The sequence below is a fragment of the Vulpes lagopus genome, chromosome 15 (genome assembly GCF_018345385.1).
Source record: "Vulpes lagopus strain Blue_001 chromosome 15, ASM1834538v1, whole genome shotgun sequence".
NCBI lineage: Eukaryota > Metazoa > Chordata > Mammalia > Carnivora > Canidae > Vulpes > Vulpes lagopus.
Window position 1 is genome coordinate 45,373,081 of NC_054838.1, and position 26,467 is coordinate 45,399,547.

Sequence of the window (26,467 nt, forward strand, 5' to 3'; positions counted from 1 at the left end):
GTTGAGCATAAACTGTGAGACCTGGAAAGAGGCTGGAGTCTGAGCCTTAGCTTCGTAGATGGGAAATCCCAGGTCTTGAGAGATTAAATAACTTCAGGAAGTTTCATAGTGAGTAAGGCAGAGAGGAGAGAACGTGATTCTGAGACAGTTAACGTAATATGATTAAATCTAATGAGAGAACAGAGTAACAATTTACTGTTATCATTCCTAAGAAACTATTTGTAGCCAAACTTTTCCACTTCACCTTGACTTCAGTTTGGGACAGAGGGACATCAAGTTGGTCTGCTCAGTGCAAACATGGAAAATGTATGGCAGCCTGATATCCGCTACTATCATAGGTTAAGATTTTGTAGAATTTTAAGCCAAAAATCAAAGAGGCAGACTTTTCATGATTTCTCATAGGATGGACTGCTTTTTATCATATTACATTGTTTTCTTTGGTCAATTCTCATTGATCCCACATTGTCCTGTAATAACCACATCCTATTGTGAATACAGTCATTTTTAAGAAAGACAAATTTATTTTGCTTTTCTCCTGGGTTCTTGTGTTCTTCTTGTGAGCCTTGGCATCTTATAATCTAACTAAGTTATTTGCTATTAAGAATAGTTTTTAGAAATAATCCTAGGTTGCACAAAAGTATCACAATTATTATTACTCTGCTAAGTCCATATCCGAATCTTTATTCTGCCTGGCTGGTAGAAAAGTTTATAGCCATTTGGGTTTTCCTTTCCTCCTACTTGTACAATTGTGCCAAGGTTTCCTGCTTTCCATCTAGATGTCTTTGGTTGTAGTTGACTGTTGAACAGAATGGATTTGAATTGTACAGGTCCATTTATACATTTAGACATGGATTTTTTATAGTTTAGTACTATAAATGCATTTCCTTTTCCTCATGATTTTCATATCATCTTTCTTAATATTTCCATTTTCATTTTAATATTTTCATGAGATGAAAATACCTTAAAAATACAGCATAAAACACATATAATATACAAAACGTGTTAATCAACTACTAATGTAATGGTAAGGCTTCCAGTCAATATTAAGTTTTGAGGAGTCAAAAGTTAGTTGGAGAGTTCTGATTGTGCAAATTTTTGATATTCCTAACCCCTGTATTGTTCAAGGGTCAACTATAGTTAAATACTTTGTGCCAACCTGCCCTACTGTATCTAATCCTGTAGCTATTCCCTTAGTTTGGATGGGCCATAGTTTCTGTCTGTGAAGAAAGAAAATCTAAAATTGGAAGTAAGGCCAAAAAAAAAATTGATTAGATGACTCATTGTTATGCTGGGGCTTTTTATGAAAAGGGTTTCTGATCATCTAGAATAAAGTATATTTATTTGATTTAGTTACTATTGCATAAGACCTTTTACAACTTCATATGAATAGATTTTATTTTTAAAAATCCAATAAGATAGAACTGTTTTATTGTAAAGAGATACAAATTATTTCCGTTCCATAAAAAAGGTAATTGTAAAGATTGTTTTTCATTGTCCTATAATACAGCATTAACTGGTTTTGTAATTTAGCAATTTTATTCTGGGATTCTCTATTTCTTTTTCATTGATTATGTGTGCAAGAGTTTCTTCTTTATCACTCTTTGAACCAGCTTTGTCATTCTGATGATAACCTAATGAGCTGACAGTTACTCCCCATTTTTTGTGTGTGAGAATTACATTCTTAACATTTAAAAAATTATATTTTGACTTAGCTTACATTGGTGGCATAAAATATTTTATGATATTGAGGTTTTTTCCCTTAAACCTGGCTCCAGTGTATATCACTCAGCTATTCCCTCTGACTTCTATGCCTTTATGAGTGTGTTTTCAAAATCTGGTCCTAAATGGGTCTTTGTTGCTCTTGCATTACTGTCCACAGACTTTCCCTGTCTGTAGTAGTTACTTCTACTTTTTCTCTGTTCCCCTCAAAGCCTTTCCCTCTTCTCCCTTTACACACATACATACACACAGAATTTTATCTAGTCAAAAGACTAAGGACATTTTAAAATGTCCCCCTACAACTTAGGTTCTTAGTGCTTTTCTATTACACTGTATGTCTGAAGCAAAGACTTAAAGTATGAAATAGGGTTGTGGGAGAGTGAGGGAAAAACAATTCTTATTACAACATTTTTTTTTCACCACAGCACTGTAGTTTACAATAATCAATAAAGAAAGAACCATATTTCAAAACCAATCCTTTGATTCCCTCTATTGTTAATGTTTTTCTGTGCTCTTATTTTTATTTTGCTTTTTTTTTTTTCAGAGTGATTTTGTGACAGCAGCTCAGGGCAGATTTCAGACCTTTCTTATACACTATTCTTTATGTTAAAGGCATTATACTATGGCTTGTTGCAAATTCAATTGACTGTGTTAATTTAGAAATGTGTTCACCTTTTTGACAAGGCAGGTTTGGTGGTCATTATATATATCTATATGGTTTTTCCATCTTTCTTGAAGGGAATTATTTAACAATAGTAGTATATCTTAGTGAGCTTGTGTGATGAATTAAAAAATTTTAAGATCTTCGCCTTTAGTATCTGTAAACTAATATTGGTATAGTGAGAGAGCATGCTGAAATATGAATCTTTATGCCTTTCTTTTCCACATTTCTTTCTAAAACACGCTTGCTTTCATCAGGCAGAGGCATATACTGTCTTGAGGAAAATTAGAGAAGTTGTAGGAATTATAAAGATTTTTTTTTACTTCTGAAATACCCATATCTCGAAACATGTATCAAAGGTATATTGTGGGGATGCCTGGGTGGCCCAGCAGTTGGGCATCTGTCTTTGGCTCAGGACATGATCCCGTGGTCCCAGGATCAAGTCCCACGTTGGGCTCTCTACATGGAGCCTGCTTCTCCTCCTTCTTCCTATTTCTCTGCCTCTCTCTGTGTGTCTCTCATGAATAAGTAAACAAAATATTAAAAAAAAAAAACCCAAAAACCAAAGGTATATTTTGAATGCAAGGCTTTTGGTATGCAATCTACCGCCTCTACCCTAGTACTATCCACCTTGTCCTGCTCTATTTTATATTTCATCTGCAGCACTTATCACTATATAATTTACTTATTTGTTATGATAATTGTAGATTTATGAGAGTAGATTTATAATTGTAAATTTATATATATATTTTTTCATTTAAAATTCCAAAATATATAGAATAGTGTCAGGTATACAGATGACAATTAATATGTATTTGTTTAATGAAGGAAAGGGTCTCAACTATCAAAAGTAAAGTCACTAAGATAAGTAGAGCACAGAGATGATGCTATAAATATAGGCAGAAAAAAGAATGTTGGAAGATTCCGATTATTTCACTCTTTGGGAATTTCTGTCCTAGGCTTAGACAGGAAGGCATATTTGGAAGATGGGAAGTTGGCTAGACCTAAGAAGAGGAGACACGGGACACACAGAAATGAGGAAATGAATTTTGAGAAACCATGCCACCATATGTTCCAGATTTAGAGAAGCATATGGAATTGTCTCGGTAACTGAAAACTATTCTTAGCCATTAGAATAAGCTCCTGAAGTTACCTGAATATCTTTTCTTTGCTCTTTGGTGAGACCTTTCCATTAACAGAAACTTGCAGGTTGCTCATGAACCATCCAGTAGAAACTATGTGTGTCCAGGCAATAAAACTTTGATGGGCTCCCTCTAAACTCCCTGTTTCCCTCTTACAGGCACTCTATACTCTTTTTTTTTTTTAAAATGAGAGATAAAGAATATGAGGAGGAGGGGCAGAGCGAGAGAGAGAATTTCAAGCAGACTACTTGCTGAGCATGGAGCCAATACAGGGCTCAGTCTCACAACCCGGAGACCATAACCTGAGCCAAAATCATGAGTTGGATGTTTGTGTGATTGATCCACCCAGGAACCCCATAAACCCTACTTTTTAGTGGCCCTGGATACTATAAGGCCTCTAAACCAGAATTAGGACTTTGACATTCAGAGGGATGTTGATGATTTAGAAGAAAAAGTTGAGCTCTGATACAAGTTAAATCTATTGTTATATTGCTGATGACCATTTTCTCATCTTGCAGTATATTAGAAGCTTTCAATAAGAAAATATAGGCCCTTGCTTTTACATTAAATATTATGTATCAATACTATGGATGGTGTGACATAAGAAAACATTAGATACTTGCCTGAATTAAAATAAATGAGGAAATCTTTGAGGTCACCATAACCTCTGCTACATCTGACTATACCCAAACCAGACCCAACCAGCTGAACAGCACATTAATTTTTGAACCAAAACAATGACAGATAGCTTTTGATTTTAGCCACTATGTTTTGGAATAATGCGTTATGTAGCCATAATAACTAGAAGATGGCAGGGGATAGCCAAGGGTTTTATTCATTCATTTATTCAAAATATGTTACATCAACAATGTGTCTGGTACTGTGCTATTCTTTGTTAATACTAGTATTGATAGGATACAATTCTTGCTCTCAGAAACTATACTCTTAAGAAAATTGTAGTCTAGTCAGTAACATATATCTATTTATAATAAATGAATGCAATCATGGGAATGGAAACACAGATTGTTATGAATCAGCATTTAAGCCTCTTTTGGGTTAAATAAATTGATTCTTTAAACTATTCTTTTGATTTTGGACATATTTTCCTCTGGTAAGACATTGAAAAGAGGAAGAGATAAATTATTCATTTTTTCCTACTATCAGTTATATAATTTAACATATATTTGAAATAACATTATATTATATAGATTCAATACACATTAAACATATTTGTTTAATATACATTAACCACAAAGGCAAATATTTTTTAAATGGAAATGAAAAATTAAAAAATAACAATTGATATTATCATATAAATAATCAGTCATTGGTCTTTTTAAAAATTTATTTTTATTTTTAAATTTTTTTTTAGTCATTGGTCTTAATTTACTTTCATGTTACTAGTAGGTGCTATTACAAAAGATTCTCCAGAAGTTATTTAGTATCTAATATAACTGCAGTTGGTCTTTGTATAAAAGTATAACTGATTTTATCCCAAAAATCTTTTAAAATTAAGGTAAAATTATTATTACTCACAGTCATTAATTTCTAATTTTATGAAATTGGAGGAGAGATACATGCTAATATATAGCGTGTGTCATTACAAATACATTGTATCAGTTAGAGTCCAACTGAGGAAGCAGAACTATTATGAGTTATGTGTTTGCTAAGAGATTTATTATAAAATTTCAGGAGGATCTGAGGAAGTAAAAATTCTACCAGAGACACTAGAAGATCAGAGAGAAGTTACTAACGCACCTCCAAAAGCACTGAAACAGTGAACAGGTAAAGAATGTTCAGGATATCTGATAAGCAGGCTGTTGCCTGCGGACGATGATGGGCACTGCACTGTGAATTGCTGCACCTCCGTACAGTTAACACCTGTGTGAGTGCACAGACCAGCATCTGCTGGTGGGGTAAAGTTATTGTCGGTCAACTTGGCCAATAGTTGGGAAGGAGAAGCTAGAAACAAGTTGGACAAATGGGAGGATAAGCTGGCTCCTAGCCAGGCATCTTTGTGTCTGTCCATTACAATGTGAGACCCTGAAGTCCTTGGGAGAGTGATGGCTCTTGCTACATTTCTGCCTCTTGAATCTGATGTATCTTTCTCAATTGTCCAATTATAGCCTGTTTCCAAATGAGAAGGAAATTCTGGAACACATAGTTATAGCTTTATGAAGTCAATAAGAGAATGATCTGGTACAACCATATCTGCATATTTATTTTATTCTGAGGACCTTATCTACAGCTACAAAACATTTCAATAGTTATACTTTTTAATCTAAAGGATATTTGTGTGTGTATAACTGTCAAGTGTGTAGATATTTCTAATAATGTATTTTACTTTTTCCTGTTCATCATTTATGTTCTCACTGAAACATAATTCAGCATTTTAAAGGGGGGGGGGTCCTTTTAATAAATGATGTTTCTTCTTGATCAGTGCTATAGATGGAGTATTATATCCCCCCTAAATTCATGTTAAAATTCTAACCCTGAAAGTGATGGTATTAAAAGGTGGGGTTTTCAAGCTGTCATGAATAGGATTTGTGCTTTTATAAAAATGGCCTTTCCACAATATGATGACACAGTGAGAAGAATGATTATCTATGAAGTGGAAAGTGGGCCCTTTACCAGATGATGAGTCTCCTGATACCTTGATCTTGGACTTTCTAGCTTCCAGAATTGTGATAAATGAATTTCCAGTTTATGGTATTTTATTATAGCAGCCCAAATTGACTAAAACAGTGTGGTAAAACTGAGAATATTAGGCTGTTTAATGATAACTGGCTATGCCACACACACAGGCCTTGCTACCATTTCATGCCTAGTCTTTTGACTGGCTGGCTAGCTGGAGAGTCTCAGATTCTCTCTCTCCAGAACCAAAACAAGAAAGAAAGAAATAATTTTTTTAGGTGTTCTGATGATGCTCTAGAAAGATTTCTGTAAAAATTGTGAGTTAGAGACTCAATTCTCTTAATTTAACTCATTTCAATTAAGTTCAATGTATTTCAACATTACAGACATTCTTGAAGCATTTATTCTGTACCAGGCACTGTCCCAGGTACTGTGGATAGAGATTATTATACTAATTAATAGGGCCATGAGGATGAAGTGGCTCTAATGTCATGATGACCTACATAAGCAAGCCCAAATCTAAGCCTGTGAATGCTTCAAGGTTATGACATTGAAACCTACAGACAATCAGTCACAAATAGCCAAATAGGCTTTAAGTTCTGGCCAATTAATAATTTCCTTTCTTTGCCTCTGCCATATATATATATATATTTCTTCCTGGGGGTGCCCCTAACCACCACTGCATAATTTGATTAGATTTTTACTCAAACTCTTAAAATTTTAACCATACCTGTTTATCTTGTAACAGTATAGTTATGGTTTCTACCTTCATGTAGCTTTTAGTCTAACAGAAAAGATAGCAACTGATTATGTGTAGTGAGGTGTAATAAACATTCTTCTAGAAAATGCTTTAAAAGATTCCTATTTTACCTAGTTATTCTTGCTAATTGGGTAAAAGTTCAATTTTTAGAAGTTTCTAGTTTTTGTTGGATTACATATATGTATATTATATAATATATATAATATAATATATATAAATATGTATATTTTAAGACTATATATAGTCTTATATATAAGCAAGTTCTATGCCCAGTGCAGAGCCCAATACAGGGCTCAATCTCATGACCCCCAGATCATGACCTGAGCCAAAATGAAGAGTCGGCCATTCAATGAACTGAGCCACCCAGGTACCACTGGAGTGTATATATTGCTAATGTTTTAGTATAATTAGCTAAAAGTATCACATAATCTTTTTTTTAAAAAACGATTTCCTATCTATTTATTTGTGTGTGTGAGAGAGACAGAGAGCAGGGGGAGGAGCAGAGCGAGAGGTACAAGCAGACTCTACACGGAGCATGGAGCCTGACTCGGGGCTCAAACTTAGGGCCCTGAGATCATGACCTGAGCTGCAACCAAGAGTCACATGCTTAACCAACGGAGTCACCCAAGCAAACCACCCAATCTTTTATAATAACCAGTGGTGGCAACCACAGGGATGGTTAGAGGTACATATAGGAATTAGCCTATTAGAATCTCCACAGAAGTCTTATCTGTATTTGTATCTCCTCTCCCTGAAAGCTTTTCTTAACATGCCTGTGTTCAAGATAAATGAAAACATTTTATCAGAAATGTTTCAATATAGTAGTATTTTTCTCATATTCCAGGAAAACGTTAAGAATACAATTGAATATTTTGGATAATTACTCCTCAATAACAGCAATTTTATTAATTATGCCTAAATCAAATATATATTTAATATATATTAAAAATTATTTAATGTATCTGTGAATGTATTTATCCTAAATTTTCCATTCCAGAGGGATCATATGATGCTTCTTCATGATGGAACAACTGGAAATTTCTGTCAGTTTTAGGCCCAAAACAACTTGTCCATTTATTATTGTGTAGAACATGAGTTTTCAATAAAATATTTGTATTTCATTCAATTAAAAATTGTTTTCTGAGAATATTCCATTATTTCTCTAAGTAATAATGAAACTCATCTTCACTGTAATGCCACACTATGGTGATATTCTAAATGGTGAAAATACAAGTCATATTTGTACATATTTATGGGTATTTTTGCTACTTATTCAACTGTCATCTTAAATATCAGCTTTATAATGTATGTGTCTGGTATCTTCTTTCAGTTAGCCACACAACATCACATATGGTCTACTCAAACCTGAGACAGAATTGGTTACATGAATGGTAGAGAAGTTAAGAAGCCAAACAGGAGACTGAGGCAATCCAGAGATTACCAGTTACTTCTATTTTTAGAATAGAAAATAAAGTCCAGGAAAAGAAAGGATATGAGGTTATCAGACCCAGAAGTCAGAGCTCTCAAGTAGGTAGCATCTGCCTATCTGGAGCTGGAATGATGGAGAAAATAGCCAAATAGAGCTGAGGCCATAGAAGGGACAGGACCAAATTTCTATTTATTTTATTTTACTTATTCTATTTATTTTTATTTTAAACATTTTAATTCTAGTGTAATTAACATCCAGTATTCTATGAATTTCAGGGGTACAATACAGTGATTCAACAATTGGATATTACTCAGTGCTCATCAAGATAAGTGTACTCTTAATCTCCTTCACTTATATCACCCATTCCACCCCCCATGTCCCTTTTGGTAACCATCAATTTGTTCTGTATAATTAAGAGTCTGGTTTTTGGTGTGTTTCTTCTTTTTCCTTTGTTCATCTGTTTTGTTTCTTAAATTCCACATATGAGTAAAATCATATGGTATTTGTCTTTCTCTGCCTGACTTATTTGGCTTAGCATTATAATCTCTAGACCCATCTCTGTTGTTGTAAATGGCAAGATTTCATTTTTTTTATGGCTAGGTAATATTCAATTGCATACATATACCACTTCTTTATCCATTCATCTATTGATGAATACTTGGAGTGCTTCCATAATTTGGCTATTGTCAACAATGTGGCCATAAACATAGAAGTGCTTATATCCTTCTGAATTAGAGTCTTTGTATTCTTTGGGTAAATACCCAGTAGTGTGATTACTAAATCATATAGCAATTATACTTTTAATTTTTTGAGGAACCTCCACACTGTCTTCCACAATCCTGCACCAGTTTGCATTCCCACCAAAGTACACCAAGGTTCCTTTTTCTCTATATCCTTGTCAACAATTGTTTCTTATGTTTTTGACTTTAGCTATTCTGACAGGTATGAGGTTATATCTTCCTGTGGTTTTGATTTGCATTTCCCTGATAAGTGATGTTGAGCATTTTACATGTGTCTGTTGGCATCCTGTACATCTTCATTGAAGAAATGTCTGTTCATATCTTCTGCCCACTTTTTAAACTGGATTATTTGGGGTTTTTGGTGGTAAGTTCTTTACAGATTTTGGATACTAACCCTTTATTGGATGGATGTAATTTGCAAATATCCTCTTATTGATGTGATGTATCATGTTGATTGATTTGTGAATATTGAGACATCCTTGCATCCTGGGAATAAATCCTACTTCATTTTGGTGAATGATTTTTTTTTCATGTATTGGACTTGGTTTGCTAATATTTTGTTGATGATTTTTGCATCTATGTTCATCAGAGATATTGGCCTATAGTTCTCTTTTTTTGTGGCATCTTTATCTGGTTTTGGTATCAAGGTAATGCTGGGACAGGGCTAAAATTCTAAATGTAGCTCTAAAAAGAGATGATAAAAGGGAAGGCATGGTCATAGTGATGGTAGAAATGCCCTGGTCTCTCTCCTTATCCTTGTTACTTAATGTCTTACCAGTACTTCCCATTGACTAAATCTATCTGGAAGTCAGATATCACAGAAGTTTGGGAAAAATAGCCTATAGGATCAACCTGTCCTCTCTTCCCACCCTAAAAAAGGCAAGGAGAGCAAGGCAAAGGATCTGTGGGCAAATATCCAAATCTTGTCAGACACCCGATTAAGGCAATCAATATTTGAGACTGTATGTACTGGTTCCCAAGCATGGATACCTAAGTTAGAATTAGGGGTTTTACTATAGCTTCTCAGATTTCAGTTTAGACCAATGAAATCCTTGTTTCTACTAAGCACTCCTGGGTTTTGGGAGCCACTAGAACTAAGGTCATACAAAGGCCTTTAATTCTTCTAAATACATATTGTCTTAGATTTATAAGAAAGTTAGATGGTAATAATTTGCCTGTAATTCTCCAAAGTAAAACATCACATGATTATATTTTAGTGTATGGTGCCTACTTCCTGTCTTCTAGAACACTTCTTTTTTATTGTTTCTTCTTCTTAGTTGTCAAGAACAATTACATTTTTCTTTCTTTCTTGCTTTGGCTGTGAAGAAGATCAGTATGAACTCTTAGTAGGTTTTTTCATGTAACTATTTTCTGTTTCCTGTCTCCCTCTACTCTTGCCTTTTTATTTTTTTACTCAGGTGGTGAACACACGTTTGTATGTCCTTTTCTTTGTTGGAGAGTCTTCTTCCCACTGCAAATGTTTTATTTGAACCATTCAACTATAGTGTTCTGTTCTTATTTGTCACAGGGTGGGTATGTGGCTCAGGTTGAGCTGATTAGTCTTTCACACTTGAGGAGGAGGCTTTATAGAATGTATAACAAACTCAATCAATCAACCCAATTTACAACAGTGTTGTTGTATCTTACAAAGTACATAACAGGCGAAGTGGCAACAAAAGAAGTTTCAAAAGCCAGCAACATGGCAATCTAAGAATTTTTTTTTAAAGATTTACTTTTATTTTATTTTATTTGAGAGAGAGAGAAAGAGCACAAGCTGGAGGAACAGAGATGGAGGGAGAGAGAATCTCAAGAAGACTCTTTCCTAAGCATGGAGGCCATTGTGGGGCTCAATCCCAGTACCCTGAGATCATGACCTGAGCTGAAACCAAGATTCAGAATCTCAATCAACTGTACCATCCAGGCACCCCATCAGTCTAAGAGTTTCTTTAGCCTAATTCAAATCTTGGATTTTTTAAAAGAGATTTTATTCATGAGAGACACAGAGAGAGGCAGAGACACAGGCATAGGGAGAAATAGGCTTCCCACAAGGAACCCAATGTGGGACTTGATCCAAGGACCCTAGGGTCATGACCTGAACCAAAGGCAGATGCTTAACCACCGAGCCACCCAGGTACCCCAAATCTTGGATTTCTGAGAAGGAAGTTTGATGGTTCCAACTTAGATGAGGTACATACTTCAATATCAATGAACTATGTACTTATCTATCATGTGTGTCCTGTTTATTTGATGGTTCTCAATGCAGATACAGTCAAATATAAACTTACTTAATTGTGAAAATTGCATATATGGTTCTGGGTGCTAGGTCCTTAAATTTACTGGGAGCAGAAATTTTAATTTTCTCCCCTATTTTTGATTAAATCTTCATCCATTCCAATAATAGCTACAATGATTCCAGTCATTAAAGTTTCTGTTTCTCTTGAGTGAATGGTAAGATGTTTGATATAATCACTAATCTCTTTCCAATTTCAACATCTTTTTATTTTAATTTTTTTTGAGATTAGTTGACACACAATTTTACATTAGTTTCAGATGTACAACATAGTGATTCAGCTTCTCTATGTCATGCTATACTCACCAGAGGGTAGATACCATCTATCACCATACAATGCTATTATAATATCATTGACTATATACCTATGCTGTAGCTTTTATTCCTGTGACTTATTCATTTCATAACTGGAAATCTGTGTCTCCCACTCCCCTTTACCCATCTCCCACAAGCCCCTCCCCTCTGGCAACCATCAGTTTTTCTATGTTTATAGGTCTGGTTCTGCTTTTTGATTATTATTATTTTTTTAGATTTCATGTATGAATGAAATCATAGTATTTGTATTTCCCAGTCTGACTTATTTTTCTTAGCACAGTATCTCTTAGGTCCATCCATGCTGTCACAAATGGCATGATCTCACCTGTTTGCATAATATTCTATTGTACACATATATTTTCCATTCCATTGTATATATATATCTTCTTTATCCATTCATCTATCAATAGACACTTAGGTTGCTTGTGTCTATTGTAAATAATGCTACTGTAAATAATGCTGCAATAAACTTACAGGTACATATATTTTTTTGAATTAGTGTTTTTGTTGTTTTGGGTAACTACTCAGTAGTGGAATTATTGGATCAGTGGTATGTCTATGTTTAATTTTTTGAGGAACCTTCATACTGTTATCCACAGTGGTTGTACCAATCTACATTCCCACCAACAATGTACAAATGTTCCTTTATATCTACATCTTAACCAACACTTGTTATTTCTTGTCCATAGTACCCAAAGCAATCTATAGATTCAGTGTAAACTCTATCAAAATACCAATAAGACTCTTTATTGAACTAGAACAAATAATGCTAAAATTTGTTATGGAACCACAAAGGATTCTGAATAGCAAAAGCAATCTTGAAAATGAAGAACAAAGTTGGAGGTATCACAATTCCAGAATTCAAGATATAATACAAACATGTAGCAATCAAAACAGCATGGTACTGGCACAAAAATAGACATATAGATCAATAGAACAAATAAAACCTAGAAATAAATGCACAATTATATGGTCAATTAACCCATGACAAAGGCAGCAAGAATATACAATGGGAAAATATAGTCTCTTCAATGAACGGTGCTGGGAAAACTGAATTACTTTTAACAACATACACAATAATAAACTCAAAATGGATTAAGACCTAAACATGAGACCTGAAACTATAAAAATACTGAAAGAGAACACAGGCACTAATTTTTCAGACATTGGCCATAGCAATATTTTTGTTGATATGTCTTCTGAGGCAAGGGAAACCAAAATAAAAATGAACTATTGGGACTACATCAAAATAAAAAGCCTTTGCACCATGAAGGAAACCATTAACAAAACAAAAAGGGGACTTGTTGAATGGGAGAATGTATTTGTATATGATATACCTGATAAGGGGTTAATATCCAAATGACATAAAAACTTAGAGAACTCAACACTAAAAGACAAAAACAAAAAATGCAATTTAAGAAAAATGGGCAGAAGACTTGAATAGACATTTTTCTGAAGAAGACATACAGATGGCCAACAACACATGAAAAGATGCTCAGTAACACTCATCATGAGGGAAATGTAAATCAAACCCACAACGAGATATGAATTCAACACCTGTCAGAATGGGGAAAAAACCCCTCTCTTCTTTCTGCAATTCCTTCTCCATTTCTGCATTTTGAGTTTGCATATTTATGGATGTCACTCTCATCCTGGCTTGTAGGTAGGACAGCAAGGAGAAAAGGAGTGTGTGCTCATGTGATGAGCAGTGGGTAGAGGAAGAAACTATTCTCCTACTCAATTTGATTTGGGATGATGTGTATGGTCTTGGCTTAGGCATTTGTGCATGTTTCTTTTTGGCAGCTTCTCCATAGACATTTTCCTAATAGAAAGATAGAGGAGAGGTGTGTCTCTATTTGGACCCTGCCAGCAACATACCCTAAAACCTCTTCTCTGAGTTGTTCTTTCTCAGCTTGGCTCAGTAGGCACCTGGGAAGTATGATGATTCTATACTACCTCCTACAGAATACTATATTGTCAGCCTTCAGAAAACACTAGCAGGGAAGCAAAGATCCCAATTTCTATATTCAAGTTCACTCCATCCAGCAGGAGACATGTATGTGGTACTGTTTACCCATTCTCCAGGGAGATGGGAAAAAGGCAAGGAAGAACTAGGAGTTACACTCTTAGCTTTCTCTATGCTTTCTTTTCAAAGCCTTTTCTATTCTCCTCCTTTTTATATCTCACAACATTAAAATAGAAATCTATTTTAGCCTCTGTGGAACCCAAAAATATGCTAGGTGTCTCGTAAGAATAAGGGATTGAACTCTATCACTCTGTTCTGGACCGTGTGCTATCCCTGCTCCACACAGTGCACAAACAGTGCAGTCTTTGAAATGCAGGTCATGTGTTTGTGGGAATGGAGTGGGAGGACAGGCTGAGCAAGAAATGATTTTATCTGTGCTTTACAGTTTTTTGTTATGAACAATTTATAAATTGCCTCAATTCTTTTGCAAATAAGAAAGATATTGGCAAATATAAACAAGAACAAGCATTGATTCATGCTCTGTGAAACTTTGCATCTATTTACCTTTTCTTAGGTATATTGCAACTTGAGTTAATTTTTTAAATATCTGAATGAAAGAAAAAATTACTTAGCAATAGTTTTATTTTTCTTTTTTATTTATAGTTAGTATGTGTACATAAATACGTTTGGCTTTATTATGAATTCCATGTTTTTGTGAACTGATATGGAGATATAAGCACTATTTATAATTTTACTTTATGAAAAAGTATATTTTTTTCTCTGTATATTTATTTTGGACATCAGCAATATATGAGAAGAAGACCAACTCATAATAGTTCATCCTAGATTATATTATTTTTTCTTTTTTCCTAGAAAGATCTCTTCACACCTTTTCCTCTCTAAATGCATCTTTCATTTTCATGGCATTTTCCAATCTCACAAGGCCATTTTAATTTTACTCCCATTCTAGATCCTTTCTTAAAAATATTATTCTAGTCATTTATTCACCATGTACCCTGTTTATACTTTAAAGCTGGACCTATTTTTATAATGTGAGTCTATTCTCTAGGGCATTAAAAGTTTAGAGTTAAAATCTGGCATGTTAATCTCAATGTAATTTTTCTTTTATTTGTCCATTAACAATAACAACCCTAATAAAAATGGTAAGTAGAAAAAAGCAGCCTTTGTGAGTTCTGATGTAGAGGGTATTTGTGAAATCTATCCAATTGTATAAAACTCCTTGGCTTATAACTGCTATTATAAATCACAAGGTCATATGGCTAATCTTCTGAGCACTTCAATAAAAACGATCTGACTTTGCAGCCTCCCATGGCTTTCAATTTCAGTCAGATCTGAATCCTACCTATAGACTCAGGGTCAATAAACAGGTTAGAGATAAACAGAAGAGAAATTTTTGATTAAAAATAATATGAAATGCTGAGGAAAGGTTAGCTAATTCAGGAAGAAATAAAGGTCTGAGCATTGTGGATGATTTAGAGGTAGAACATCTATAGATTGGAGAGCTGAGGCTGGGCCACGATATCCATTTGAAATCCTGCATTGAATAGTTGTTGATTGATCTTTGTAACTCAGTCTCCACTTGTAATGAGCACATCAATACAATATATATTGACTTCCTAATGCATTGGTTTTATTAAAGAGGGAGTAGTTTTACAAGTGGAGAGCTTCTGTAACAATTGCTACATTTCGATTCTGAACATTACTTATGAAAGTCCTTTAGAAGTGCTTTCTCAAAACCATTATGTTTTCATTTAATTCTTTATGTGCTATAAATTCTTAAAATGTGTATATTGAAGACATACTACAGTGAGAGGGGCTCTTGGATAGAAATTAAGAACCCAGTGTCTTAGTTTTATTTCTGCTATTAATTAAGCTCTGTGAGTTTAGGCAAAACACTTATTCTCTGTGAACCTAAGTTCCTCATACTTAAAAGAAATGCTAAGAGAGTAGATCAAGCAAACAGACCAAGCACATCCAATTTGTCTTTACAAATTTTTATCTAGGATGAATATATTTTTCTCTCCTCGTCTATCCTTCTAGAATAAACCTACAATGAGGCCAGAAAGAAGAAAAGGTACCGTCAACAGATAAGAAGTTTTTTTTAAGATTTAATTTTACTTTTTTGGGTAATTTCTAAACCCAATGTGTGTGGAGCTCAAACTCACAATCCTGAGATCAAGTCATATGTTCTATTGACTGAGCTAGTCAGGCACCCTGCATCAGAACATTTTTAAAGAAGTTTTAGAAGATACTAGCCAGAATGTTTGGATTGATTAAGTAAACAGTGCACAGATTACAGATTTAGGCAGGAGACATTCTTCTTGGTGAACTTTTAAAAATTATTTCACCTTGAAGACATATGCTATTTATTAGAATACACCTAAGAGGAAAAAAAGTAAGTTGAAAAGAATAATGGAAATGATACACTGGATAGATACTAAGAAGTAATAATAGGATATGAGAAGTACTATTAACATTAGAGAAAAATAGAATATTAAGACTAAAACACTACATGGAACAAAGGAGATATTATATAGTAAGTAATAAATTTCAATCTCCAATAGGTAGGGGTCAGTGTCTAGAGTTTCCATATTGTCAACCAGGGTGGGAAAGAAGGGTACAGGTCTTGGTTCAACATCCATAGACTCTCATAATTCTTATCAAGTTTTAGTAGATTTTCTTGAATAATTTTTATTTCATTTGATATATGTCTGTTGTACCATTTCCACAGATTTCAAATAGTTAGGTTTTAAAATAGTTTTCATTCTTTCTTTTTTTTTTTTTTTAAAGATTTGACAATGACTTGTCAAATGCTCCCATCTACCCCTCAAATGTTTGGAGCCTGTAGACATCAGATAATACACTACATTTTTCACTTGAGTCATGTGTAATTTTTCAGTTCTATTTGTGAAAAACTGAAAATTGGGACTAAAAGTTTACATGTAGAATTTTGACCTGAAGCCACAGTCTTCAACTCTACCCTTTGATCTTTCTGGGCCAGACTGAGAAACATAGATTACCCTATTATGGGCCCAAGTGGGATGGACTTTAAGAAGATATGACAATAATTGGTTGATTATTCTAAGGCATCAGTGAGCTGAGGACATGATCAAAACACTTGAAGCAGGATAATCAGGCTCACTTGGAGGAGTACACAAAGCCATGGACACCAACTATTTCCAAGTCAGGAAGAGATGTCTCATAGCCTGTCAGGGTTTATTCCAGAGAGTCAGGAGGCTTCTTTGAAGCCTCATAATTGACTGTTCATTTTACCAGTTTTATTGATGCAGATGAAAAATGAGGTGTTGTAAATCACAGACCTACATTATCTAGGGTTAACTGGGACACAGAATTGAGGCTTGCCAGTTGTGTTTTCAAAATTCAGGTAGCATCATTCATGGTTATAGTAAGGGTCCGGGACAGATCATGGAAAACATTCTCTAACTGAATGATGCTAACAATGGGGATAACTAATGAAACACACCCATGAGCAGAGAGTTGGTAATGCCACATGTCAATTCCCTTAAATAATGGATCTGATGGTTTTAGAGTTCCCACCTGAGTCAGCATATGTTCCACTGAAGGGGTTATTTTGAATACTTGGATATCTCATATTAATGTCTCAAAAGTATGTATTATATTGGTAGGGGGAAGGGAAGAGAAGTGAAGTCCTGTTTTTTGCAAAGAAAATAATATCTCCAGAGGGTGCACAAAGTTTTGAGAGGGTAAAGTCATTACTACTTGGGGGATCAACCAGCTAAAAGTCCCTCCTGGTGGGCAAAAATTTGATTGGAATTGAAGAGTTTGTGTAGGATAGAAGTGAGTGTAGAAGATTGGAGGAGACTGCCATTATCCAGAGCTGAAGAGCCTTGATGGTCTATCCTAGCTCCTTTTCTCATATGTTTCAGTTGCTTCTACCTCTGAGAAGAGCAAGTTGACTATAAGGAGGCATTTTTCTTCTGCAGTCTCAGATTCCAGTTGTGGCAAAGCCTCAGTACAAATTAATAAGGTTGAAGTATCTTAAGTATCAGAAAGATCTGTGGTTAGAGAAATGTCTGCGTATGGTATTCAGTGGCACATCAATCAAATATTTACTTGTGGGCTTAGGCAGTGGATGACATATCCAAAAGTTTGTCACATTCAGGGAGTGACAACTGCCTGGGGGCAGATGTAGCCACAATTTCACCTAGGTAGGAGTCACACAGTTTATTCTGTAGGACAGAAGAAAGGCTATATCCCTTTACTTTGTCTCTCCTGTACCCAGGCTCTACAGTTTGAAGAATCTAAAAAAATTCAAGGAGACCTTGCTCCATTGACCACAGTGTGGGCAATCTTTCCTGTAGCATGGACAAGGAAGGCACTCAATCTTTCCTCTGGGTGATGCACCCAAATTTCCTGGGTTGGATCCTCCTGTGGTTCAATAAATGTTTCTATTCTTTATACTAATATTGATCCCATATGGTATATGAGACAAAGCATGAGGCCCACCTTATGGAAAACATTTAACTAGAGATTTCAAATCGATGGTCATTATTTTTGAAGTCTTTGGTAAAAATCCATCCTCTGCACCTGGGTGGTAAATGGAGGGTGTTACAGTCTCCCACCCCTCATTGTTTAATAGCCATTTAAATCTCCCATTGATTCAAGTGTTCAGGAAGGGATCGAAAGGCTTGGAAGACCTTGCAGGGTATCTTACAGGGACCACACTGTTAATAATTGTAAAAGAAGTACTGTCTGATTACAGGAAGAGGTCAGACAGCCTGGTAAAATATATGATACAAATGACAACGACCCTTCCAGGGAATTGCTGCATTGAGATTGCACAATGATTGTCTAAGATTTGTAGTCCAGGCTGAAATTATCTTTGTCCTGCCTATCAGCTATTTAAGTCCATTTAATTGTCCATTAAAATGCTCAATCACCCTTGTGGCTTGGGAGTGATGCAGAACAAGAAGAATCCATTGTATGCCCTGTGATTGGGCCCATTGATGTGTAACTTGGGCCATAATTTTGGGGTATTATTAAACACATTATTCAGGAAACCTGAAAAAGAGGCAAATATGGTTTTTATGACCTGGATGGTGTGGCCCAAGTCATGGAAAGCATATGATCTAGTGAAAACCTCTGGGTAGCATGAGAGGCCCAATGTAATCTATTTGTCAAGAACTTCCGGCCCATTGGTTTGAAAGGTTTGTCTCTGGTTAGTATTCTTAGCTGTGGCCATGGTCTGGCAGGTAGGACAGATTTTTTCATTCTGTTTTGTCATCTTCAAGCAATAGCAGACATTCATATGTGTAGGTCAGTCTAGGATGGTGTCTGAATTCCATAAAGTGTCCTCTCATCGATCCAGGAGGCACGGGTCACATGTCTCCTTGCTTTCAGAGGACAATTGAGTCCCTGCATTTAGATACAAATGTGATCTTCTCATTGGTTATGTTTCCCTTTGTCAGTGGAAGAGCCTTCTGGTAAGCCTTCTGGTACCAGCCTTCCTGGTAACCTATCTACGCAGGTTACAAAAAGCTTATTAGGAACAGGGCTAGCTCTTATACAAATGTCTCATTCCCACAAAGGCGTGTTTATAAGACATTCTGAGGCTTGCCAGAAGCCTGGCCAAGCAGTTAGGCTATTTGTTACAACCCCATGAGTTAGTGAAAATATAGCACAACTCATTTATTGGGATGGCCAGGATAACCTCCATCGCCGTCTCTCTCAGGTTATACCCTATTCCATCCTGGTAGAAGTTAGCCAGTAAAAGTCATTAGTAAGCCAGAGCCATGTGTGGTCCAGGAGGTTTCTATATCTGAGTTTCTTCTTGGCCCATGAAAGCAGCAATATACTTGAGGGGCAGAGTAATACTTGAGCAGTATACTGGGGAGACAGAGGAATACTCCTGAGAGGAATATTCCTGAGACCTTTTCATGGTGTTGTGAGAACCCATCCTGACCAGATTTCACACACTTTTATATGTGCCATTTCCATTTCATTAGAGAGAATTCCTGAGCTACATTCACCCAGTGTTTTGAGGAATCTGTTCAGATACATGATATAATTTCTGGTTGCATCACTATTTCATGGCTATAAGACATGCACACAGTATCCACCAAAGTACAGACAGACACAGGCCAATAATGGTTTCTCAAAAAATTGTCCCTTTAAGCAGACTTTGGGAGTAAACAGGTCTGAAAGCTCATTAGACATTCTGTCTAATGTGGTAGAGTTCTTCTGTCATAGGCTTCAGTTGGAAAACTGAGGGATTCCTGAAACCTGTAGTTCAAATAGAAAATGTGAATTCGTGGGGCCTGGGCAGTGGGAACAGCTTGGGTGGCCTGTTGGAGGACCTCCAGTGTATTCAATTGTGTAGGGACCTTCTCTTCTTTTTATTTACAAGGGCAGAGAAGGCCAAATGCCTGGTAATTGTCTCCTCCAAAATTAAGCACTGTTCATCTTTCCAGATTATTCAGAATTTCACTTGAGTAACTTGCCTGTATTAATGGCCCAGTTATACTGTTACATGTGGGTCAAGATCCTGATAGTCAGAGTGAGGAGAGGTGCTGAAAAGGGTATTTGTAATATCAGTTGCTGCATACCAAGATTCCTCAATTTGTGCAATATCCTTTGTGACAGTAACCATAATAAGGCTACATGTGTCAAGGGTGGGGCTATGACATTGAGTCAGCAATAATGAAAGGTAAATCTCTAGGTACCTAAACCTGTGCACAGACCAGAGGGTCTATTGAGTGGAGACATATTCTAATAGAGATCTTTGGTTTCTTTAAGTTCGGCAATGAGAATGATTAGTTTTGAGAGGACAATGAGAGTAGGTACCAGTAGTGAGGTAAGTTCAACCGCTTGGTGTGAGAAAAAAAAAAAAGTAGCTCCATTGAAAGATTTACAGAAAATTGTAAATGGCTTGGCTAGTTAATCAGTGGCATGTAGGATTTTCTAATCAGGGTCAAGAATTCTGGTGAAGAGGATTAACCTGTTGGAGAGGGCATTAAGTATGAAAATGTTTGTTAATATTCATCAGAGAACATTCACCATGGAAGAATTCCTAAAAATAGCGATAGAATGATTCAGTCAGTTGGCATCAGCCAACATCTGCCATTGGCCACTCCAGTGTTGACATAATGTGTAAGTGAGTGAAACTTCCATGAGGACACGTATATGCTTGAAAATATGGATTCCCGTTCATCATGGTTGATCAAGCTTTCATCTAAATTCCCAACAAAAGACCTATCCTGAGTACCCAATAGAGCACCATTCCTCAAGAAAATCACTCGATTTCATGTTGGTATCATTGGCTACCTCCTATCCTAGAAGAAGCAGAAATCCATCTTATCTAGAAATAACATAATGTTTTGATCATGAATTTGCCTTTCCTGACTATGGGGCTACAAACAGCACTAATATTTGAGTGTTTATGGAATCTTTGATCCACCAACCTGTGTTCCCCTTTCAGAGCAAAGGAGGCATGTGAGTAAGTATGTGAATGCGCATTCCACTGGTTCAGTCACATACGGTACCATTCAGAAACTACTGGTCTATAGTGTTCTGGTGAAGGTGCAGCTATGGTACCTGTTTGCAGAAGTACCATGAGGATGTGGATATCATGTTCCAGGATGCCTCATATACTCCAAACCAGTGACCAATATATGATCCCATGCCTCCAATAGGTAAAATACATAAGTCCAAAAACAAAGAGGTAGGTAAAATAATGACTCCACTTGCTATCACTTTTAGTGACCCACTTATGAAACAGGTGGTTTCCATCCCCACATTTCTTAGCTCTGGAAGTTTATAAATATTACTTAGAAGTTTAGAGGAGGAATGTTTTTATTAAAGGACTAGGCCTTTTATGCCTCATGGATGAAGCTTCTGGGTCATTCTACCAAGTAAGTCATCTTGGCTAGCTGAGATGATCATCAAAGGTGAGAGGTATCTAGAATAAAGTAGGAGAGGGAGAAAATGAGGATCGTTTGTGGACTTAGGACTGTAGTTCATCCCACTAATTGTATCATTAATTTTCCTGAATAAAAGAGGAGCACTAGATTAGGAGTATCTATAAGAATTTATAAAAGACACATGGATATAATTGACACAAGTGGGTGGATAGTAGTGGATTCTTTGGCTCACTGGCCAGATCCCTACTTTCCCAAGTACTGATGCACTCATTACCTCAACTGCTGAGTGTTAGCAGCTGGCAGATTTCAGTTGGATGCCTTTCTGAAAATTGAAGGGAGCCACATTGCTGAGACTATATTCTTTCCTTGGTGCAAATCAGTACCTGGTTGGGTATAAGCCTATAAAGTCTTGGCTCATTTGCTGCAGTGGTGGAATATCTCTAAAGCATCTATAAGCTCCAGAGCTGAGAGGGTTTGGCTGAAGCCTTTGCTGCAACTTCATTACAATTCATCTTCTTCTGTCACTCACTCATAGGTATTAATCCCTACAGTATCCCCTAATAAATTTCTTACACACAAATCTTTATTTTGGTGCCTGATTTCCAGATTTGCAACAGCAGCCTAACAACATAAAAAGTTTATATATATAAATTATAATAAATTATATATTGTATATAAATTATATGTATATACATATTATATTACATATAATATGCAATTATAACAAATTATATATAATATATAATTTATAATGTATAGTTTTAACAAAAAATTATTCTCAAGAATGTATTTTATAGAAATAGTAAAACATGTTCCCAAGATATATGTCCAAATGTATATTCATTCACACATTCACACATTGCTTTTAATTGGGGATATTTAAATGCCTTATCAGTTTGGGAGGGGTTAAACAGAATATGGGATATTCTTAAAACTTAATGCTATTTAGCTATTAAAAGAAATGAAATCTAAATATCCTAACATAGACAAAAGTATCAAGCATGAAAAAAGCATGAATATAAAATTCTCTAAATTTTCAGAGACTAAAAAAAAAGTCACCTATGAAGCAACCAGAAAGCTATCATTAGACTTTTCACTAACAACAGTGCATTATAACACCATTGAATATCTTCAGTTCTTGAAGAGATTATATTTATCACAGAATTTTACACACAGGCAGTATCTAATGACTGAGGAAATTTCTTATGTAATATTAAATTAGATGTGCAATAGATAGACAATATATACAGCATGAAGAAAACTATGGATAGTTTTATGTATACATACTTAGAAGTTATATTGATTTAATATAGCTATGCTAAGTGATGAGACTATGACTAATCATTTTCTTTTGAAGATGAATTTTGAATTTCTAATCAAATTTTTCTTTTGTATTTACCAAATTTCCTACAGATGTGTATATGCAGAAAAAAAGCAAAAGCAAAACAAAACGAAACCTTATAGGTTTATGTTTCTTCTAGGTCACCAAAGTACTTGCTTTAGAATCACATAAGATGGAGTTTTTGTTGCTGTTGTTTTTAGGATAAATAGAGTATTTGAAGTCCTGTCCCAAGCCCATTTCTCAGGAGCTTTGGAATGAGCTTGGTTTCCTGTGTTTTGAATCAGCACCTTTGGTGCTTTTGTATATTGAAATTGAAGAACCACTCACTGAGGTAGCAAACAGAATTCTAATTACAACTGTCATGTCAGAGATTAGTATTTTCATTGAGTTTTCTTGCTATTTGAAGATTATGTACTACTTTGCAGTGTCTGAAACATGAGCCTGAAGGAGATGACCGATGTTCTTGATCCATTTGTTCAGGGACACCGAAGTTAATTCTGCTCTCCTATATCATTACAACATTCTTACAGGGGATGTTAGGATTCCAGTTACAGAAAGAGAAACTTGGCTTAGTTCACATTTCACAGAAAGTGTCTTTTCTGAAGCTATCGTTTGCTCATTATTTGTCTATTTTTTAAAGTGATTTTTCTCACACAATTTTGTAGACTCGTAGGTCTCATTTGCTCAGGCCATGTTCCCATGCATATAAAAACCAAGAATAATCTATAAGGCCTTGTGCCTTGGGCTAGAAGAAAAAGTAGATAGTGAAATGTGAAAGTAGAAGCTGCAGATGGTTCTCATTACTGTGGTCATCATGGCTGCTGTGTTTCTTTGTTGGGCTGTGCCCACTTGGGGCAGAGGACAGAAGTTAAAAAAGTTCACTTTTCAAGAATGCTTATGTCAGGAAAATGTTTGATATGATTTTCTTTCAATACAAGTTTCCATTTATGAGCTATTAATTTACCATTGTGAGTTAGTTGTAATATGAATTCAGAGATCCAACTATTTAGTCACTTAAAACTTTAAAACCTAATGGGCTGAAACATTTAATGCTGCTGTTTTGCCTAGAGGGGGTGGGGAAAATCACTTAGGATCTTGTGAATAAAAATTATTTTGTTTAATTAAAAGCATATTAATTAAAATAAGGTTTTACTCATTAATGGTGCCTTTAGGATGCATTTATTCATCTTTCTTCTTTAAGGACAAATGAAGCAATTATAAATCCAATATTTCCTTAATGTAAGGTGTGACTAGGAAAATGTATGATTCATAGTCTGAGAGAATAATGGTCAAAATAGCTTTGCATTCAAATCATTAGCATCAATGACACTGAGTGTCTTAAAGCCAGGAGTGATCACAGGCTGAATTGTGAAATAAGCAAATTTAATTTGTGACCCCTTTCTTATCTCCTTTCTGTTGTTTATCCCTCTCTTCTAGTAGGCTCATTCTGATGGGAGAACACAGGGCTAACTTGGGACAAGGCATGAACCTGGGGCAGCACATTGACAAGTCCTTGAAACAGGCAAAAGGACATTCCTCTACAGACTCAACTGCCTGGATGTTCATAACTTTGCTAAGGGCAAAGGCAATATTAGCCTAACCCCCAGGAGCCTGTAAGTCTACTTTAACATGTAAAGATTCCTTTAGAAATTTCTCTTCATCTCTAAACCCCCAAGATATGTGTTGGCAATCATCCTCCAAACATGGCTCACCGATAGACATCTGAAGGGTGTCACAACTCAGGTTTTATTAGATGGTAATAACTTTAGTTAAATAAATATCAGGTGCCTGGCATGTAGTAGGGATATATAAAATAATTAGTTTGGTCCTTTCTGAATTCTAGTTCTACCCCACTGTGTTTCCTTGATGTTTGTCCTTCACCCTTAGCTGTACTGAGGGCTCATATAATCATTCATTTGGATGTGGATAGAAATGCAAAAGATGGGACGCCTGGGTGGCTCAGTGGTTAAGTGTCTGCCTTTGGCTCAGGGTGGATTCTGGAGTCCTGGGATGGAGTCCCACATGGGGCTCCCTGCACGGAGCCTGCTTCTTCCTCTGCCTATGTCTCTGCCTCTCTCTCTCTGTCTTTCATGAATACATAAATAAAATCTTTTTAAAAAAGAAATGCAAAATAATTAATGCTAATCAGTGTGGAACTCAAGGATGGCTTTGTGGTGGGTTCCTAGGACATCCAGAGCTCTTCAAAGCATGCCACCTATAGCTGAGGGCAAAATGTCACTCTTGTAAATTGTAATCTATGCTATTGTCCTTGTAATTGCTTAGCTACCAGAAGGATTTGGCTATTACAATCATGCCTTGGAATGTAGATCCACAAGGTAATACTGAAGAAAAACCTTTCTTGGTGTAATTTTCCTGTCTGCAGCAGGCCATATTTATTTGGAGGTTTGGAGGATTAAGAAACCTTGATCTTCCTATGCAGAGCCTATCTAGATTTAAATCCAGAAATGGCAGCATCTAAACAGCTTCCCCATGTGCTCCTCTCTTCATTTTCCAGAGAAGTACATCCCATTTAATGAGTGACAGAAAATAGGACAGGGATACACAAACCCTGTGTCATACTGTCAATGACTTCATCGTTGAATTAATCTGACCAGTGAGATAAGCTGGCACTCCTTTAAAATGTGGATTTTACTAAATGAATTATTCAACCCCTCTGACCTCTCCTATTTTCACACTGCTATATACTTATTAGCTCTGAATAATTTTCACTCCACAATGTAATAAAAATACCCCATATTTTTTATAGCACCATTTGGTTTTCAAAGTGTTTTCTCATTTCTTATTTCATGTGATCCTGGCAAAAAACTGACAAGATCATATTTTATTCTGATGCTTTACCAAAGGAGAAAGGGAAATTCAGAAAGGTCAAATGACTTGGAACAATTCTTTATATGACCTAAATGTTGGAAACGTTAGAATTGTCTTTTTCTCGATTCCAAGTACCCCAATAGTTTAATTGTGCTTCTTGGTGGGTAAAGGCTGTGTTTTATTATCTATTTTTAAAAATTCTTTCTTTAGAGAGAGAGCGCAAGTACAGGGGGAGGGGAAGAGGGGCAGGGAGACGGAGAATCCTAAGCAAGCTGGACACTGAGCTCAGAGCCTGACACAGGGCTGGATCTCATGACACGAGATCATGACCTGAGCCAAAACTGAGTCAGTTGCTTAACTGACTGAACCACTCAGGTACCTCAAAGGCTGTATTTTAAAGTTATTTCATGCCATGTAACACTAGAATATGCTTAAGTTTGGCTGTTCCACTTGTCAACTCACCTGGATGTTGATGTATTTATATTGCCTTCTGTGCTTATTTTGTTAAGGGTATAGAAACAAGTGATCATTTTCTTTTTCTTTGATACTTAACTAAAAAAAAAAACTCTTAAATTCACCAGAATAATTTTCTTTTTAAAAGCTCTACAAGCATTTTAAAGAACACTAGTGTCTTTCACAGATACCTAATTAACACAAATTCAGTAAGTGTTAAGGATTTACTGCTCCCCATGGATCTGAGCAATGTAAACTTTCCACT